This window comes from Ranitomeya imitator, chromosome 10 (assembly GCF_032444005.1).
Source record: "Ranitomeya imitator isolate aRanImi1 chromosome 10, aRanImi1.pri, whole genome shotgun sequence".
In the NCBI taxonomy this organism is placed as follows: domain Eukaryota; kingdom Metazoa; phylum Chordata; class Amphibia; order Anura; family Dendrobatidae; genus Ranitomeya; species Ranitomeya imitator.
Window position 1 is genome coordinate 113,433,615 of NC_091291.1, and position 18,940 is coordinate 113,452,554.

General features: G+C 42.5%; 1 protein-coding gene across 1 annotated transcript in view; it reads right to left on the reverse strand.

Moving 5' to 3' along the window:
* PLCH2 (phospholipase C eta 2) overlaps window positions 1-16,460 on the reverse strand; it is a 770,253-nt gene extending 753,793 nt beyond the window's left edge. The window contains exon 1 of the mRNA XM_069741627.1: window positions 16,247-16,460. The gene's annotated coding sequence lies outside the window, so the exon portion shown is untranslated. The remainder of the gene's footprint in view (window positions 1-16,246) is intronic.
* Window positions 16,461-18,940: the final 2,480 nt, after the last annotated feature.

Below are 18,940 nucleotides of genomic sequence, written 5' to 3' on the forward strand. Positions count from 1 at the left end.
GAGACAGTGACTCAACAACAGCATGGCAGCCCAAGAGAGAGCGAGTGCCGACACCGTGGGAATGGCACTGTTACAGGAGGTGAGTATAGGGTTTATTATTTTATCGGGGCAAATCAAGGGGGGGGTGACAAGAAGTTGTCCAAGTAGTGGACAACGTCTTTAAGTTCCTCACTCATCTTCATGTTCATCTGGTACAATCCAGGAACTTGAGAACAGAGACGACTGAACGAAGCTACAATGGTGGTGCAAAGTTTGTGAACCTTTCACATTTTTGCTTTTCCTTATTTCTGCATAAATTTGACTTAAAACCACATCAGATTTTCACACAAGTCCTAAAAGTAGATAAGGAGAAGAAATTCTAACAAAAGAGCTAAGAAGTATCGTTTCTCCTTGCGGAGAGTGACATGATAAGCATGTCGAGGTGAGGAGACTTAAAGCCGCAATGCTCCTCTCGGAAATATGCAAATTATCTCTTCAGAGAGGAAGAGGACTAGAACTCTTGTGCCACCTATTGGAAGGTAGCAATCCTAACAGTCAATGTCGACCCTTTAACGAGCCTTGTCACATGACTTAGGATAATAGCCAAACCAGAATCTCAATGTCTGCAAATTGAGATTCCTTGCTAATCAGACGCAGCACAGCCATCACTCCGGGCCTGTGCACGCCGGGCGCCGCCTCCTTGGCTCTGTTTTCAAATGAGCCGGCGCCTGCGCTCTTTTCTCAGTCAATGTCGACCCTTTAACGAGCCTTGTCACATGACTTAGGATAATAGCCAAATCAGAATCTCAATGTCTGCAAATTGAGATTCCTTGCTTTCCTTGCTAATCAGACGCAGCACAGCCATCACTCCGGGCCTGTGCGCGCCGGGCGCCGCCTCCTTGGCTCTGTTTTCAAATGAGCCGGCGCCTGCGCTCTTTTCTCAGTCAATGTCGACCCTTTAACGAGCCTTGTCACATGACTTAGGATAATAGCCAAATCAGAATCTCAATGTCTGCAAATTGAGATTCCTTGCTTTCCTTGCTAATCAGACGCAGCACAGCCATCACTCCGGGCCTGTGCGCGCCGGGCGCCGCCTCCTCGGCGCGGTTTTCAAATGAACCGGCGCCTGCGCTCTTTTCTCATGCCATGGGCATGCGCGGTGAGTGCTGCCCGTCCTCTGTCCTCATTTGCAGTCAAGCTGACTGCGCCTGTGCGGCCGCCCTGCCAGACATCCCGCCCCGCAGTGTCTTCTGATTTATTCACATTGCGGGGCTGGGATTCCTGGGTATGCAAGTCCAGACCTCAATCCTATAGAAATGTTATGGAAAGTCCTGGCTTGAGCAGTTCATGGGAAAAACCCACCAACATAAAAGTTGATGCTGTTTTGTTGGGAACAATGACCTAAAATTCCTGCAAGGCAAAGTGCAAAACTAATTAACAATTACCAGAAATGTTTAGATGCGGTTATTGCTGCACAATGGGGTCACCTGAAGACTATTCAAGCACACAAAAGAGTAGTATCCTAACAGTGTGCAAAAAGAGTAGTATCCTAACAGTGTGCAAAAAGAGTAGTATCCTAACAGTGTGCAAAAAGAGTAGTATCCTAACAGTGTGCAAAAAGAGTAGTATCCTAACAGTGTGCAAAAAGAGTAGTATCCTAACAGTGGGCAAAAAGAGTAGTATCCTAACAGTGGGCAAAAAGAGTAATATCCTAACAGTGTGCATATTGCACACTATCAGGATTCGGCAATCTGGAGTAACAGAGTGACTTAGAAATGTAGTCAAATCTAGGAAAACTTTAAAGAAGTCATGCTAAAAAACATTGGTGATAAAAAAAACAACCTCATCATGGTAGAATGGTCCAAGATGCGAGAGACGGGAAGAGGGAGATTCAGCTCAATAGTTACTGTAGCTGTGGAAGTATTCATGGCTTCAGAGGGTTTCTTTGGTTTCCATCGCCGTAGAATCCGCAGCAAAGTTTCAACCATTTATAGGCTTCATTATAGGCTTAGATTTTACCTCAATTCTACAGAAGTCCAAATAAAAAGCCAAAATGTTATAAAGTAAAAGAAAAACTTCATGTTCTGCAATGTAAAGGGTGAAGATATGTGTAGCTTACCCGGCAAAATAGGTGCACATGGAATTAATTTTCAGTTACAAAAATTTCTGAAACTGCCCTATCTGAACATACCCCCAAAAAACTACAACTGAACACTATATACTGTAGCATAAAATACTACACTGGGCAAAATGCTGAAATAACATTACCTATAAATGTCCTTATGTAATAACTAAAAATCCACAAAAGTAAAACTAGAAGAGACAGGAACAGCTAAACAGAGGCAGACACCCAAAAAGATGATATGAAACACAAGTCGTTGAAATGTAAAAGGTCTGGTACTTTTCAATGTCTATTCTGGACAGGAACACCGGGAGCAGACAGAGGGATATTTTACAAGAAAGAAGAACTAACATTTACAATAGCATACAGAAATAACCTCAAACAACTACGCAGTCTACCCTGACATTTTTAGATGTGCAAATTAATTTCAAATTTTCGGATGTCCACAACAACCACTCAAATATTTGCTGACATATCCAGCCTTCATTTGCAAAACAATATTTGGACAGTGACTTGGTGTTATGGCAGTACCTCGATGCAGTAACACAAAAATGTCGTGTTCCTACCAATTATCTACCATGAGTCAGGGAGTAGCTTTCTGATCGATGGGGTCTGACCATTGGGACCCTGACTGATCCAAAGAGCTGGGCTCTGACATGCCTGATCAGAGTGCTCAACCGCTACCCGATTATTCTTCTTCATATTTATTATTATTATAGGGCCATTTATTCCATGGCGCTTTACATGTGAAATGGGGTTTATATAATAAAAAAGAAAGAAAAAAACAAGTACAGTAATCATGAACAATACAAGTCACCGACTGGTACAGAATTAGAGTGGACTCTGCCAATGAGGGTTCACAGTCTACAAGATTCATTCTCTATGGTACTGCTGGTAAAAGTGAAGTAAAGTACCCAGTTTTCTGCGGCAGTTCCTAAAGAATAAAAGGAGCTCTATTCAGACCTGACATTTCACAGCCCTCTTTCGGGATCAGGGGGAGCCCAGCAGTCGGACTTCTGCTTATCAGAAAAGATAACATATGTAAAAACTTTTAATATTGAGAATAACTATCGCGATGTTGTTGGGACTATGGACACTAACCTAGTCCCTAAACAAAGGGTGCCCTAGTCTATCCCTGTCTCCAAGATTACTCCTGAAGGTGGAGATGCCAGGTTCCCCTGCTATGCTATGCTCCTATTAACCCTAATCTGTTCCCCCCCCACACCCAAACTAATGGGAAGCTGAAGTTTATAAGAACACACTAACCAGACTAACAAGGGAAGACTGATAAGGATAAATAAAAATACAAACCACACAAAATTCACACACCAAACAACAGAGTGGGACACAGGGGAGTTTAAAGAAGGGGAAACCAATTAGGAGTGGATGATAATGTGCGCACAGACAAAAATCCAAGCAACAATCCCCAGAACAATCTCCAAACGCCATCCCCAACCATGAACTAAACCTCCAACTCCAGAACCAGACAGTAAAAACTAACACTGGCAAGCACTAAGTGCCAGAGGCGAGTATATATGCATTGTTAGTTGATTTTGTAGTACTTCTAACCAGTGCAAGAGTACAAGAAACCAGACAATGTGGTCTTCTGGTCACTCTCTGTCGTGGTATTCCCATGACAATAACCCTTTAATGCACCACTCCAACGGTTTATTTTTATGTCAGTGCTGGAGTGGTGCTACAAACATAAGGTGCACTTAGTCTTAAACTTGTCATCAGCCATCTTCAGGTCTTCCCAGTGCCTCTACGGTCCCATGGCGCCATCTTGTAACTGCAACTGATAACTGCCCGAAAGTTAGAGGTAAGGGTTACAAGCTCTAAGTCTAGGTCCATGAGATCCCCCTTCTTGCTTCCTTCTGGTTCTCATAGACTTACATTGATTTATGACTTCTGGATCGCCCAGCAAACACTGGCGTGATCCGACAGTTCACAAACTGCTGGAGAGCAACTGGAGTGGTGCCGGAAACAGATCTTCCATTAGTGGCACCACGCCAGCTCTGCAATGAGAAAAAAAGCTGGAGTGGTGCTTCAAGCTGGCCATATATTAGGGATTCCAGATATTCGTTTTCTGAATCACTTGTCGTTCATACATGATCTATGAACTCAGTGGTTAGCACAGCAGCCTTGCAGCGCTGGAGTCCTGGGTTCAAACCCCACCCAGGACAACATCTGCAAAGAGTTTGTATGTTCTCTCCGTGTTTGCGTGGGTTTTCTCCGGGTACTCCAGTTTCCTCCCACATTCCAAAGACATACTGATAGGGAATTTAGATTGTGAGCCCCAACGGTTACAGTTATGATAATGTGTGCAACCTGTAAAGCGCTGCGGAATTTGTTAGCGCTATATAAAAAAAATAAAGATTATTATCTATGAAGCTTGTCTCTTTGGATGACTGACATAAATTAAAATAATAGCAGATCTGACATTCGGCATAAACTATTGATCAACTATTACACTTGTAACAGATACCTGGCATTAGTTGACATATGTCACCAATGACCAGCAGACAATATTCCGAATCAGCCTCGTTGGCCATCCAAAATGAAGTGTATGCCTCAGACTAAGAGGTCATTAATATGTGCCCAGGTACAGAGCCCCAACACTGGCTAAATGGCACTATGCCTACACGTATTGCACATAGGGGTCGAGTTCGGAGGGCCCTTCCCAGTTTTCCTAAACTTTTTTGTTAAAATGACAGTTTGAACAACTGACTGATCTCCCTTACAAAAGTGTAACGCCAATCACTGGTGGCAGTGGCGTAGCGTGGGTTGCCAGTATTTGGGGCAAGTATTTTGCACCACTTAATTTGTAGACTGCTATCACTCCCTGAGTCCAGTGTTTAACCCCTTATCCCAATACCATGTGCAATTGTGGAAAATACTGGTGTAATTATAGCTTGCACTTTGACCTCCGATTTTTCCTTTTTACTAAAATATTAAAAATAATAATGTAAAACATTATTAGTTTTATTTTTTTGATTACATTTTTCATGTAGCAATTTTGTTACACTATCCCTGAGCCTAACCTTAGTTCTAAGCCTAACTATAGCCCCAAGCCTAACCCTAAACCAATCCCAAATCCTTACCCGTAATCTGGGTTAGAGAAAGTGTAAAAATAAAAAAGCATGTCTTAGTAATGAATGAAGAGAGTACTGAACCTTGGCACTGCACTAGATTTTATACTGCCTTAGTTCTGTAGCTGCTCTTCTTTGGTCATTTTGGTTCTTGGTGATGTAGACTGCAACAATCAAGATGGGTTTGTTTTTGGCTTAGACAGTAACCAAGATATTTGCATTGTGCAGAGCCTTGTTATTTTGGTTTCTGGCTATGCAGAGCACAGGGACAGATAAACAAATACATCTCACCCGTTGTGCTCAACCTAAGCAGTTCTGGTGGGACTCACCAAACAGCTCCAAGAATATGGGACTTTTACGGGCGCTGATTGCTTGACAGTAGGGGCCGGCAACTGATGGGTGGGCACAAAAATGACTCAGGTTCGGAACCTGTTGTAAAAAATTCCAGTCCCACCACTGGCTGTATATCTACAGACATATTGGCTGAGCATTGATGACATATTGTTATGAACTGTTTAGCTGTAGATTCATTGTGAGACTGGCTCGTTGTTTCCTTATCCCTCGGGGCGTATATATTTCTTTTCCGTCAAAACGCAGATTTTCAAAGGGAATGAGACCTTGCCTCCACAAGTTACGATATCCCTCAGAGCTTCTGCTCTTCAATCATTAACCCGCATTCAACTTTTACAGCAGCCGGTCCTACGCAGCCGATAAGTAGACACGTGACCAGCGTCTGCCTTAACCCCTTCCTTTTTATAACGATGGGACCGGAGTACTCATAGTGATTCTATATCATATATGACAGGGGTGTCAAACTGCATTCCTCGAGGGCTGCAAACAGGTCATGTTTTCAGGATTTCCCTGTACTGCACAGGTGATAATTTAATCACCGACTCATTATTTGTGCAGGTGATTAAATTATCACCTGTGCAGTACAAGGAAATCCTGAAAACATGACCTGTTTGCAGCCCTCGAGGAATGCAGTTTGACACCCCTGATATATGGGAATACTAAAAAATATCTAAAAGGAAATGGTTCATAAAAATGCACACAAAATAGTGTCCAGTACAACCGTGCCAACATTGACCAACCCTTCTCTGCCCATACAATGGCAATGCGCCAAGTTGGGTGCACTGCCGAAGTGCTTGTGCGTTACCCCTAATAATCACTACAGATATCGCACAGAGTAAAATACCGTCACAGCACTCTTATAAAAGGGCAATGTAACGCATTTTACATTAGGTCCCAGAAGTTTTAAGATCAACCCTTGCCAATATAATCAATTCTATGTGTCTTGATGGTAATGATCTGTTTGTCAACTCCACTGCCTCCAACACTAGGTCCATGTCTCTAAGAAGTCCTGTTGGCTTTAAAAGTTAATTAAATAAAGTTAATAAAAGTTTCCAAGTTTGAAGAAATACTGAATGACTTGTCATAGCTTTCCGTAAACTATATAGAAACTAAACATCCAGAAAAGAGCTAATTATAATTATAATATGGAATAGAAAACAAATATTAGATAAAAAAAAATACTAAATAAAGTCTTAATTTACAGGAATCAATTAGTCTTCTGCTCAGATATATGCAAAATAATACAATCTACACTTCATAATTTCAGCTCCATTCTACTTTACAATATTATTTTTTTAGGATTATTTTCTCTCAATTAATTGCATGAAGACATTAAACAATGAGCCAAAACGCTACATGTAACGTTCTACATTTAATATGTACGGTATTTTAGATGCTTTTGTGACGCAGTCGGCAAGAAGTATAGAAAAAAGGACATGACTTACAATGCAACAATGGGTGCCGAAATTTGGGGGACCAGATAATGGCATCAGATATGTTAACCAATAGGTAATATAACAAAAATGTACAAAATCTACAAAAATTTATCAAATGTATCGTTTAGCATGAGCCATAAGGATGACTTTGGTGCATTTTCATGCTGCCTATATATTAGATCAAATTAGTAAAACTTTGCAGTTTGCATGATTGGATCTATAGGTCCCCTGCCACGATGAAATATCAAAGTTTCACCATCGTGGTCACCTTTGGTTATGGGTCCATGGCGTCTTTTTCAGGGGAATTCCACCTGAAAAAGCGCCCATAAAATGAAAAACAAAATGCGCAGCAATGTCAAAAGAACATTGCTGTGTACATGATCCGTCTTATGGATCTTATATCTTTTAATTTGCGCCACGGTTCAGAGACCCTGAAGCGTTTCATGGATCATGACTGACGAGGGGTTATGGGCTCTCTGTAAAACCATGACTGTGTGTAAAAAAAAAAGGGCACTTACAGGAAAGAGTCGCTCACATAAGAGAGTTGCTCTCAACTCCATGATTGTGGCTGCATCATAATAATGCATCTGTAGGATCTGTCTATTTGGCAGCCAAAACCGTGGGTGGTTAGAAAGGATGAAGAAGCCAAATAAAAACTTTTGTCATTTCTGAATTTAATTCCAATGTTAGCACCGAAAAAAAAAGCCGAGATTCCTTCAGCACTGAATGTGCATAAAATAAATAGACCATTTACTAAGATAAAAACAAAATGAGCAAATACCTTGTAATAAGTACACAAATCATAGAATGGTAGAGTTGGAAGGGACCTCCAGGGTCGTGTCCAACCCCCTGGTCAATGCAGGAGTCACTAAACCATCTCAGACAGATGTCTGTCCAGCCTCTGAAGACTTCCATTGAAGGAGAACTCACCACCTCTCATGGCAGCCTGTTCCACTTATTCATCTCCCTCACTGTCAAAAAGTGTTTTCTAATATCTAATCTGTATCTTCTCCCTTTCAGTTTCATCCCATTGCTTCTCATGTTTCCATGTGCAAATGAGAATAAGGTTGATCCCTCTACACTGTGACAACCCTTCAGATATTTGTAGACCGCTATTAAGTCTCCTCTTAGCCTTCTTTTTTGTAAGCTAAACATTCCCAGATCCTTTAATCGTAGGACATAGTTTACAGTCTGCTCACCATTCTGCTAGATCTTCTCTGAACTTGCTCCAGTATTTCAATATTTTTTTTTAAATGTGGTGCTCAGAACTGGACACAGTATTCCAGATGAGGCCTGATTAAGGAGGAATAGAGGAGGATAATAACTTCACGTGATCTAGACTCTATGCTTCTTTTAATACATCATAGAACTGTGTTTTTCCTTTTTTGCTGCTGCATCACACTGTTGACTCATGTGCAGTCTGTGATCTACAAGTATACCCAAGTCTTTTTCACACGTGCTCTTGCTTAGTTCTATTCCTCCCATTCTGTAGATGTAATTTGCGTGGTTTTTTTTGCCCAAATGTAGAAACTTGCATTTCACCCTGTTATATACCATTCTATAAGGGTACCGTCACACTATAACATTTCGATCGCTATGACGGTACGATTCGTGACGTTCCAGCGATATCGTTACGATATCGCTGTGTCTGACACGCAGCAGCGATCAGGGATCCTGCTGAGAATCGTACGTCGTAGCAGATCGTTTAGAACTTTCTTTCATCGCTGGATCTCCCGCTGTCATCGCTAGATCGGTGTGTGTGACACCGATCTAGCGATCTAGCGATGCGATCCAGCGATGCGTTCGCTTGTAACCAGGGTAAACATCGGGTAACTAAGCGCAGGACCGCGCTTAGTTACCCGATGTTTACCCTGGTTACAAGCGTTAAACTAAAAACGACGATGCCGAGGTCCCTGGGTAACCGCGCTTAGTTACCCAATGTTTACCCTGCTTACAAGCGTAAAACTAAAAAAAAACAAACAGCACATACTTACATTCTGGTGTCCGTCAGGTCCCTTGCCGTCTGCTTCCAGCACTGTGACTGCCGGCCGTAAAGTGAAAGCAGAGCACAGCGGCTGTGCTTTCACTTTCACTTTACGGCCGGCAGTCACAGTGCGTGAAGCAGAGACTGCAAGGGACCTGACGGACACCAGAATGTAAGTATGTGCAGTTTGTTTTTTTTTAGTTTTACGCTTGTAAGCAGGGTAAACATTGGGTAACTAAGCGCGGTTACCCAGGGACCTCGGCATCGTTGGTCGCTGGAGAGCTGTCTGTGTGACAGCTCCCCAGCGACCACACTACGATTTACCTACGATCACGGCCAGGTCATATCGCTGGTCGTGATCGTAGGTAAATCGTATAGTGTGACGGTACCCTTAGTCACTGCCCATTGTTCAAGCTTATCTAGATCCATCCAAATCCTTTCTCTTTATTTTCTAGTGTTAGTTATCCCTCCTGGTAATGAATAGTAATAGTACATGTATATAACGTAGGGTACTTGGTTAACACTAAGTTGATCGAAACGCATAAAAGCCATCCCACCGTGACAAGGTGTAACCAATCGGGACAGTACATAAAAGCTTTTACTCAACCTTAGTTTCCTAATCAAACAGATTATCTACTTCTAGTACTCAGTTACCACCATACAACACTTGCTGCTTCCTTCTACCCAAAGATGCTGGTGGATATCATGACCCAACCAAATAGTTTACCAATGTTCAAAACTTGGCATCTACTCCTTTCTACTGGAGAGCCCAACCCAGGCTAGAAAAGTTGAGTGTACCATGTGGTGTATTAAATCTTCATGTGGACATGTTTGATTTTGATTTTGGGTTGTGGAGCAGCGTTGCTAAAAGTTCTTGTATTATTTTTAAAAATCAGTCCAAGTAGATTTGTTTGGTCTCATAGGTACAATGGCGCATGATCATCTCGGGTCCTGTTAATTTTTCTGCAGAAATGAATCAACAAGCTAATAATCATCAGCCTTGCTGATTGATATCTGTGTCTCATGTCCTCGAAGTTGTGGGCTTTCCTTGATTGTAATGGTCATTGGTAGCATTAGTCAAGTGCTGAAACCTATTGCTGCAAGTGAATTTCTGATTTGACTCTTTCTTGCCAATATGTGATGAATTCCACAACAAATGCTGTAACAAGTGATGAAAAAGTCACATCTATCCCAAGACGGGATCAATAAAAATATTGCTGCACCCTGCAAAAAATAAGCCTTTACTCAGCTCCATTTGTCAAAAAATTACAGGTTTAAAAAAAAATGGCAATGCAACCCCAAAAACATTTTTTTGCAGAATACTTGTGACTTTTTTTCACCACTAAAATAATAAAAAAAACTGGACATGTTGGGTATTGCCGTAATCATATTGATAAGGAGAATCATACTGCAGGGTCATTCATACCACAAAATGTACACCGCAAAAATAATTCCCCAAAAACCTATGTCAGAATTGACGTAGTCAAAATTACTGTTATTGTTGACAGTTAAGCAAGATGAAAATGAAATGATCTCTAAAGGCATAATGTTAAAGATGACCCATTTTCTTCATATTTTGCAAAAAAATATATATGCCCGTTTTCATCTTTGACATTTTAAAAATTGCAAAAAGGAAAATGGGCCGATGCAAACGATTGGGCGCCCCGCATGGTTAGTACCTAGTAGCGACCCGTTTTGAAAGTATCGCACTTTGTAAACTCTTTTTGAAGCCAGACAAGAGTCTTTCAATTCTTGTTTGAGGGATTTTCATCGATTCTTCCAGTTCAGTGGGTCATCTTGCATCCTCTGCTATTTTGAGGTCTAGCCACAGATTTTCAATGATGTTCAGGTTAGTGGACTGTGAGGGCCATTGTAAAACCTTCAGCTTGCGCCTTTTGAGGTCGTCTATTGTGAATTTTGACGTGTGTTTAGGATCATAAAGCTGGCCTTTCTTGACTATAATAGTGAAAAAGCCATAACCTTACCAGATGACTAATTAAAGTCTGAAACCGTGGTCAAAGTTATCTGAGCACACAAATCTCCCAGAGTGCTGGGCGCTTCTGTCCCATAGACGTCTACGAGTACCGTACGGTATGTCAGAATAAGTATTCTTTTCTTTCCTAATTGTATGCCTTCCACTGTGTGACTAATCGTGGTGTGAGTAAAGCCTTAGATTTGTAGAAGTGTGGGTTCATACTAATATAAGCGGCTGGGATCAACCACCGGTAATTACGATACCTTCTGTAGCATACTTTGACAAATATGAGAATGGCTGCATGATAATTATAAAGAGTAGCTACATTTCATAAATACTTTAATTTGTACAGATTCGTGGAGTGTGATCATAGGAAAAAGACCAAAGGAACAAAGGAAACTCAACGACAATAAGTTGAGCAAGCCGTTAGTAATACATACATGCATCATAACTATGCAGAAGGAAACCACCTGAAACATGCATGTTGTGGTCATAAGACACGAATCCACATGCAAGTAAAGCTCGGTACACATCTAAATAACACTATCAATGATTGGATGGGCGTCCATCTGTATTTTTAATCTGTCATTCATTGAACTGAAGGGAAAAAAAATCAGGTCATACAGAACTTGTTTAAAATTGACCATAACAGAAGTGGTGAGGACTAAGCACTTGGCAAAATTAGGACTCTCTGAAAAATAAATAGGATCCAACAACAAATATTCCATGATTGTTTTCAGTATTAATTGCCTTAAAGAAATTTTTGTGTAACTACATAACTTTTTTTTTTTTTACATAGTTGAGGACCCTAGTCAAGTAACCACAATGGTCCATGGTGGCGGACCAGAGCCATGCAGACCACCTCCTACCTGTGGCATCTCCGATATCTCTTCGTATTATTTAGCCCTGCTTGTGATGTGCTGGACCTACTATTCAGAGAAGGGATGTCTGCTGGTAGGAGGTTTGCTCGGCTCTGGTCTGGCGGCCATGGACAACCAGCTCTAATGTCTAGGCATTAAATGGGTTGTCGAGACTTGGGGTCAAGTGTACCGTTGCTCTATGTGATGGCAGACTTGTAAATCCTTCTAGCGGGCAGTGGTGGAGCTGTCAGGATTCTAGGATGTCAGGACAAGTATGTGATTTTCATACACGCGTCACATGCCAACTAGATGTGCGCGATGTCTCTCAATGCAAGTGAATTGAGTGAGGCCAGACACGTCTACTCGTAATGTGGCTGAAACTGTGCAAATCAGGTGACCACCTGATCCCAGCACCAGCACCAGAGAATCCTGACTGCAGTCTTGAAGTTCCTCTCAATGGGCAGTGTGCGAGCTGTCAGGATTCTCTGATGCCAAGAGCTGGCGGGGACATGACCACAAATATGTGATTTTCATAGATGCGGCGACATACCGTCTAGACGTGCGTGATCTCTCTCAATACAAGGGAATTGGGCGAGGCTGGATACGTCTAGTCATAATGTGGCTGAAAGTGTTCAAATCCCGTGACCGCCTGATCCGAGCAGCGGCACCAGAGAATCCTGACTGTAGAGTGACAGCAGACTTGAACCACAAGCCTGGACAACCCCTTTATAGTATATATTTAAGGCCTGCTTGGATGCAACAGCCAGGCCCCCATAGTTCCACATACAATGAAAATAATATTAAAAATTGGAAAGAAACGCGCACTGAAATTTGCTCCATCATTCATGTAGGTGATACAGGGGGGCTAATACCGCCATAGCAATATGACAATGAGATGCCACTTATTCAATGTATCTGAGTGCAGTTGTGGAATATCAGTGATTCGCTTGTGACAGGGGACTGACAGCCATGTAGGAGCCGCCGTGCTGCAGTCACTCTCTAAAAATAACAAGAAGCAGCATAACAGTATGGAAACAATACCGCTGAAGAGTTACACACGTAATGGTGGATATACAATACACACAATTATTTAGTCAGGCGGCGACACATGTTTGAAGCGTAGGTACAGCTACTGTATGGGGATGTTCACACACTGCTTTTACTCTTTTCTTCTCTTTACTCAGGATCACGCTATCACCTGCTTCGGTCTCCACATATATCAGGGACACCCACGTCATGTGACTCTGCTTAGTAGTCAGACCAAAGGTCCGCTCTAGCTGCAAGCTAAGCCAAACTGACTTTGCAACAGGAAGTTGTCTCTGTCCCTTCATTTTAGCCCTTCTCACTCTGGGCTAATCCCAACTATTAACACTGTCTCCCTCTGCTAACTACCTGTTGCTGTGCAGAGCATAACTCTATCACTAACAATGCATGTTACTAAACACATTGCCCATCTAAAAACATTGAAACAACACGCGTGTCTTCACTGGGGAATGTGGGCCGCATTTCTATGTCCTTACACAACCTTGCCACTAATCTGAACTGTCAATTATCAGCAGGATGAAAAGCTAGGACGCCAGGGGCCGAGAGTGGAGTGATCCTGAATAAAAGAAATTGAGACAATCCCTTTATGATCGATCACACTATCACATCTGCCACCATGACGCCATTCACACACAGACAGATCCAATGCACAGAGTCAGATCTCTTCCTCTGTATTTTGCACACAGCAGATCGTGTAAGAGTTAATATTGCCATAGTCTGGAGCCGTAACACCTCTGTGAACCCCTATATGCATCTAGGCAAGTTTATCTTACATCCCACGGAGGTGTAAATAACCTGTGCAGCTTCCCAGTGGTCCGGCGTACAAGTGAACCCTCCGTCAGCTAGACCGCATGGAAGGGACAACGATCAGGGCTGTGGAGTCAGTAACACAAACCTACGACTCTGAATCCTCTATTTTTCAACTCTCTTGTGTGATAATTAGTAAAAACAAATTTACTAATATAATTTTATATGATAACAATATTTACATTATTAAGGTAAAAATGCAAAAACACAATGTTTTTCATAAATTAATGATAAGGTTAATAATATGTAATATTTTTATTTTGACTCCACAATGACGGCGTACAATGATTAGTGTATAAGTAGACGGGTGACCGGAGAAGGTTCACGATCGTTTCCACCCCTTTATCGCCAAAGATCTGTATAATGTTCTGCACAGTGGCCCTAAGTGTCAGTGTCCACCTCTGCATCCAAAGAAGCATGACACCTTTATTACTTGTCATGTCTTTGTGTAAGATCCCAGACATAAAGAGACGCAGTTTCCCCATAGACTGTGATTGGTGCCATATTGCAGCTCTGTGCATCAGGCTGTTACGGAGCCAAATATGGCTGTGTGTGCAAGGCCTTATTCAGACGTCAGTTTTTCTTATATGAGTTCTATTCATCCTTTTTCCACAGTTAGAACACACACCCATTATAGTCTATGTGTCTGTTCACATGTTCGTGTTTTTTGGGGCACTGAGTGTCCACCAAAAAGAAAACAGAGATAGGTCCTTTTTTTTTTTATCAAACTCACCAATACAATTCTATAGGCCCATGAAAAATGAAAAACCTGGACAGCACACTGATGGCCTCCTGGTTACATCCTAGTGCTGTCAATTGGAGAACCGTCAAAAAAAAAGCAAAAAAAACCACTGATGCTAAAAAGCCGACAAACTTACCAAATTCCGATAAAATCTGATCCGGCTCACTGACCAAACTCCCATCAAAATCAGATCCGGCACACTGACCAAACTCCCAACAAAATCTGATTCGGCACACTGACCAAATTCCCATCAATATCTGACCCGGCACACTGACCAAACTCCGATCAAAATGTGATCCAGCACACTGACCAAACTCCAATCAAAATGTGATCCAGCACACTGACCAAACTCCTATCAAAATGTGATCCGGCACATTGACCAAACTCCGATCAAAATGTGATCCGGCACACTGACCAAATGCCCATCAATGTCTGATCCAGCACACTGACCAAACTCCGACCAAAATGTGATCTGGCACACTGACCAAACTCCGATCAAAATGTGATCCGGCACCCTGACCAAACTCCGTCCAAAATGTGATCTGGCACACTGACCAAACTCCGATCAAAATCTGATTCGGCACACTGACCAAACTCCGATCAAGATCCGATTCGGCACACTGACCAAACTCCGATCAATATCTGATTCGGCACACTGACCAAACTCCGATCAAGATCTGATTCGGCACACTGACCAAACTCCGATCATAATCTGATTCGGCACACTGACCAAACTCCGATCAAGATCCGATTCGGCACACTGACCAAACTCCGATCAAGATCCGATTCGGCACACTGACCAAACTCCGATCAATATCTGATTCGGCACACTGACCAAACTCCGATCAAGATCTGATTCGGCACACTGACCAAACTCCGATCAAAATCTGATTCGGCACACTGACCAAACTCCAATCAAAATCTGATTCGGCACACTGACCAAACTCCAATCAAAATCTGATTCGGCACACTGATCAAACTCCGATCAAGATCTGATTCGGCACACTGACCAAACTCTGATTAAGATCTGATTCGGCACACTGACCAAACTCCGATCAATATCTGATTCGGCACACTGACCAAACTCCGATCAAGATCTGATTCGGCACACTGACCAAACTCCGATCAAAATCTGATTCGGCACACCGAACAATCTCCGATCAAAATAAATCTGATCCGGCACACTGACCAAACTCTGATCAAATTCTGATTCGGCACACTGCTGAAAAACGGACCTTTTATTCAAGTATGAGATTAAAAAAAAACTAATGTCTGAATGACGTCTAGCTGATGTTTTTTTTACTTCTATCCATCAAACCTGATCATTTTTGCTCCAACTTAGGGATGAATTCTTCTGAGTTATCCTTGTTTGTGGCAGTGCTATGCTGGGAGGATTTCCTGACACATACGCCCAATAGATGCAATTATATGCCAAGAGAATATTGCAAAAGTAGTGTGAGCGCACCCTAAGATCCAATCCCTCCATCAGTATTATTTGGTCTATGACCACCTTTGTCATATCTCCGGCACCCAACGAGGGCCTTCTTCTATGTACTCGATGATCTCACGGCCAATTACAAGCAGAGCTCAATGCCGGGAAACTTTTTCTGAGCGTTTGTGACGTTGAAAAAAAGAAAAAAAAAACAGAAATAGCAAATAAAAGGAATGAAATCTCCTCCACGCCTCTGTGTGTCAAAGGGTGCACCCCAGACTCAATGCCAAGATCCGGTCACCACTGAAATGCAATAGTCATGTACAGAACAACAGAATTAGGTCCTGGGACTAAAGACTACAGATGTCCTTCATGCACAGGGACTAATAAAGATGGGAGAAAAAAATGCAACATAGTGAACCAACCTTTAATTCTCCATAGGCTCCGGCTAGGAAGTCTCCTTCTTCATGGTAAATCCCAACTTGATATATTCCCAGTAAGGCGCTGGAGGAAAACAAAGTTTCTTTGGAGCCTCCCTGCCCACACTGAGCTCAGCTCAGTCCCTATTCAAACAAGTGAGCTCCAGGGCAACAGCAAGTTCAAAGGAGGAGGAGAATCTGGAATAAAGAGGACGTTACGATCTGCTGTGAGCAAGCCCTTTTTATCCAGATCGGAAACCTGTTCTTCAGGTTGGAAGCTGCTGAAATATATTTCAGCCCTAATATTTCACTTCTACAACCTGACTGTAAAAAATGAGTTTATTCTTTGCAGCTAAAAGGCAGACCGGTGGTAGTAGTAGTGGTAGTAGTAGTGGTAGTAGTTGGGGTTAACGTTCACTTGGAATTGTTATCTTCCAGCTCATCGCTTCCGTCTTTAGAGCGCCTCTGTAGCCAGTGCAGCCGGGAGTTATAGTCAGGGCTCATTCAGACGTCAGTTTTTCGTGTAGCAGTTGTATCCGTGTTTTTCGCAGATTGCACGCGCACTCATTACAGTCTGTGCGGCTGTTCACAAGCCCGTATTTTTACGGCACAAAATCACAGTCGTGTCCGATTTTGATCCAAATCACGGATTAAACTAATAGATGAAAATCTACGGGTACATGAAAAAAAAATCAGACAGCACTCGACTTTAGAGCGCCTGCAGATGAGCGTATGAAAAATCATCCGAGTTTCATCCAGAAAACTCAATTTGAAAAAAAAAATTCATCAGATTTTCTTCCGAGATACATCCATGGGCCATCCACGTGTCTGTTTTTCACATTCATGTAACATCTGAGTGACATCAATGTGCCATCCGTGTGTCCGTTTCTTTACATCCGTGTGACATCAATGTGACATCCATAGGACACCCGTGTGCCATCTGTGCATCCTTTACTGACATCCATGTGACATCCGTGTGTCCATTTTTTACTTCCATGTGACATTCGCGGGACATCCATGTTCCATTCATGCAGACATTTTTTACATCTGTGTGACATCCATGCGTCATCTGTGTGTCCATTTTTTACTTCCATGTGTCTTCCGGGCGACATCCATGCGTCATCTGTGTGTCCATTTTTTACTTCCATGTGTCTTCCAGGTGACATCCATGCTTCATCTGTGTGTCCATTTTTTACTTCCATGTGTCTTCCGGGTGACATCCTTGCGTCATCTGTGTGTCCATTTTTTACTTCCATGTGTCTTCCGGGTGACATCCATGCGTCATCTGTGTGTCCATTTTTTACTTCCATGTGTCTTCCGGGTGACATCCATGCGTCATCTGTGTGTCCATTTTTTACTTCCATGTGTCTTCCGGGTGACATCCATGCTTCATCTGTGTGTCCATTTTTTACTTCCATGTGTCTTCCGGGTGACATCCATGCGTCATCTGTGTGTCCATTTTTTACTTCCATGTGTCTTCCGGGTGACATCCATGCGTCATCTGTGTGTCCATTTTTTACTTCCATGTATCTTCCGGGCGACATCCATGCGTCATCTGTGTGTCCATTTTTTACTTCCATGTGTCTTCCGGGTGACATCCATGCGTCATCTGTGTGTCCATTTTTTACTTCCATGTGTCTTCCGGGCGACATACATGCGTCATCTGTGTGTCCATTTTTTTACTTCCATGTGTCTTTCGGGTGACATCCATGCGTCATCTGTGTGTCCATTTTTTACTTCCATGTGTCTTCCGGGCGACATACATGCATCATCTGTGTGTCCATTTTTTACTTCCATGTGTCTTCCGGGTGACATCCATGCGTCATCTGTGTGTCCATTTTTTACTTCCATGTATCTTCCGGGCGACATCCATGCGTCATCTGTGTGTCCATTTTTTACTTCCATGTGTCTTCCGGGTGACATCCATGCGTCATTTGTGTCCATTTTTTACTTCCATGTGTCTTCCGGGCGACATACATGCATCATCTGTGTGTCCATTTTTTACTTCCATGTATCTTCTGGGTGACATCCATGCGTCATCTGTGTGTCCATTTTTTACTTCCATGTATCTTCTGGGTGACATCCATGCGTCATCTGTGTGTCCATTTTTTACTTCCATGTGTCTTCCGGGTGACATCCATGCGTCATCTGTGTGTCCATTTTTTACTTCCATGTGTCTTCCGGGTGACATCCATGCGTCATCTGTGTGTCCATTTTTTACTTCCATGTGTCTTCCGGGTGACATCCATGCGTCATCTGTGTGTCCATTTGTTATTTACATGTGTCTTCCGGGTGACATCCATGTGTCATCTGTGTGTCCATTTTTTACTTCCATGTGTCTTCCGGGTGACATCCATGCGTCATCCGTGTGTCCGTTTTTTACATCCGTGTGCCATCTGTTTCCATATAACTACATTAAATCATGTTCATCATCACATACAGTTTCCGAGGTTCATATGAAACTTATCCATAATAATCAGATGCCGCTCTAGTCGTCCATGTAGGATCTGATTTTTTTTTTTCTCGCCCCTCTAACCTTGAATGTCTGAGTCTCGTCTCAGACTCGGGTGTAAGGCGTGCATGCAGCAATTTTTTGTCACGGAAAATCGGAAGGAGAAACAAACAATTATTCTGAGCAGCCGATTTGAAGAACTTGGTTCAGTTTGCTGAGAAACATCTGAGCGCACCGATCCGATTTAC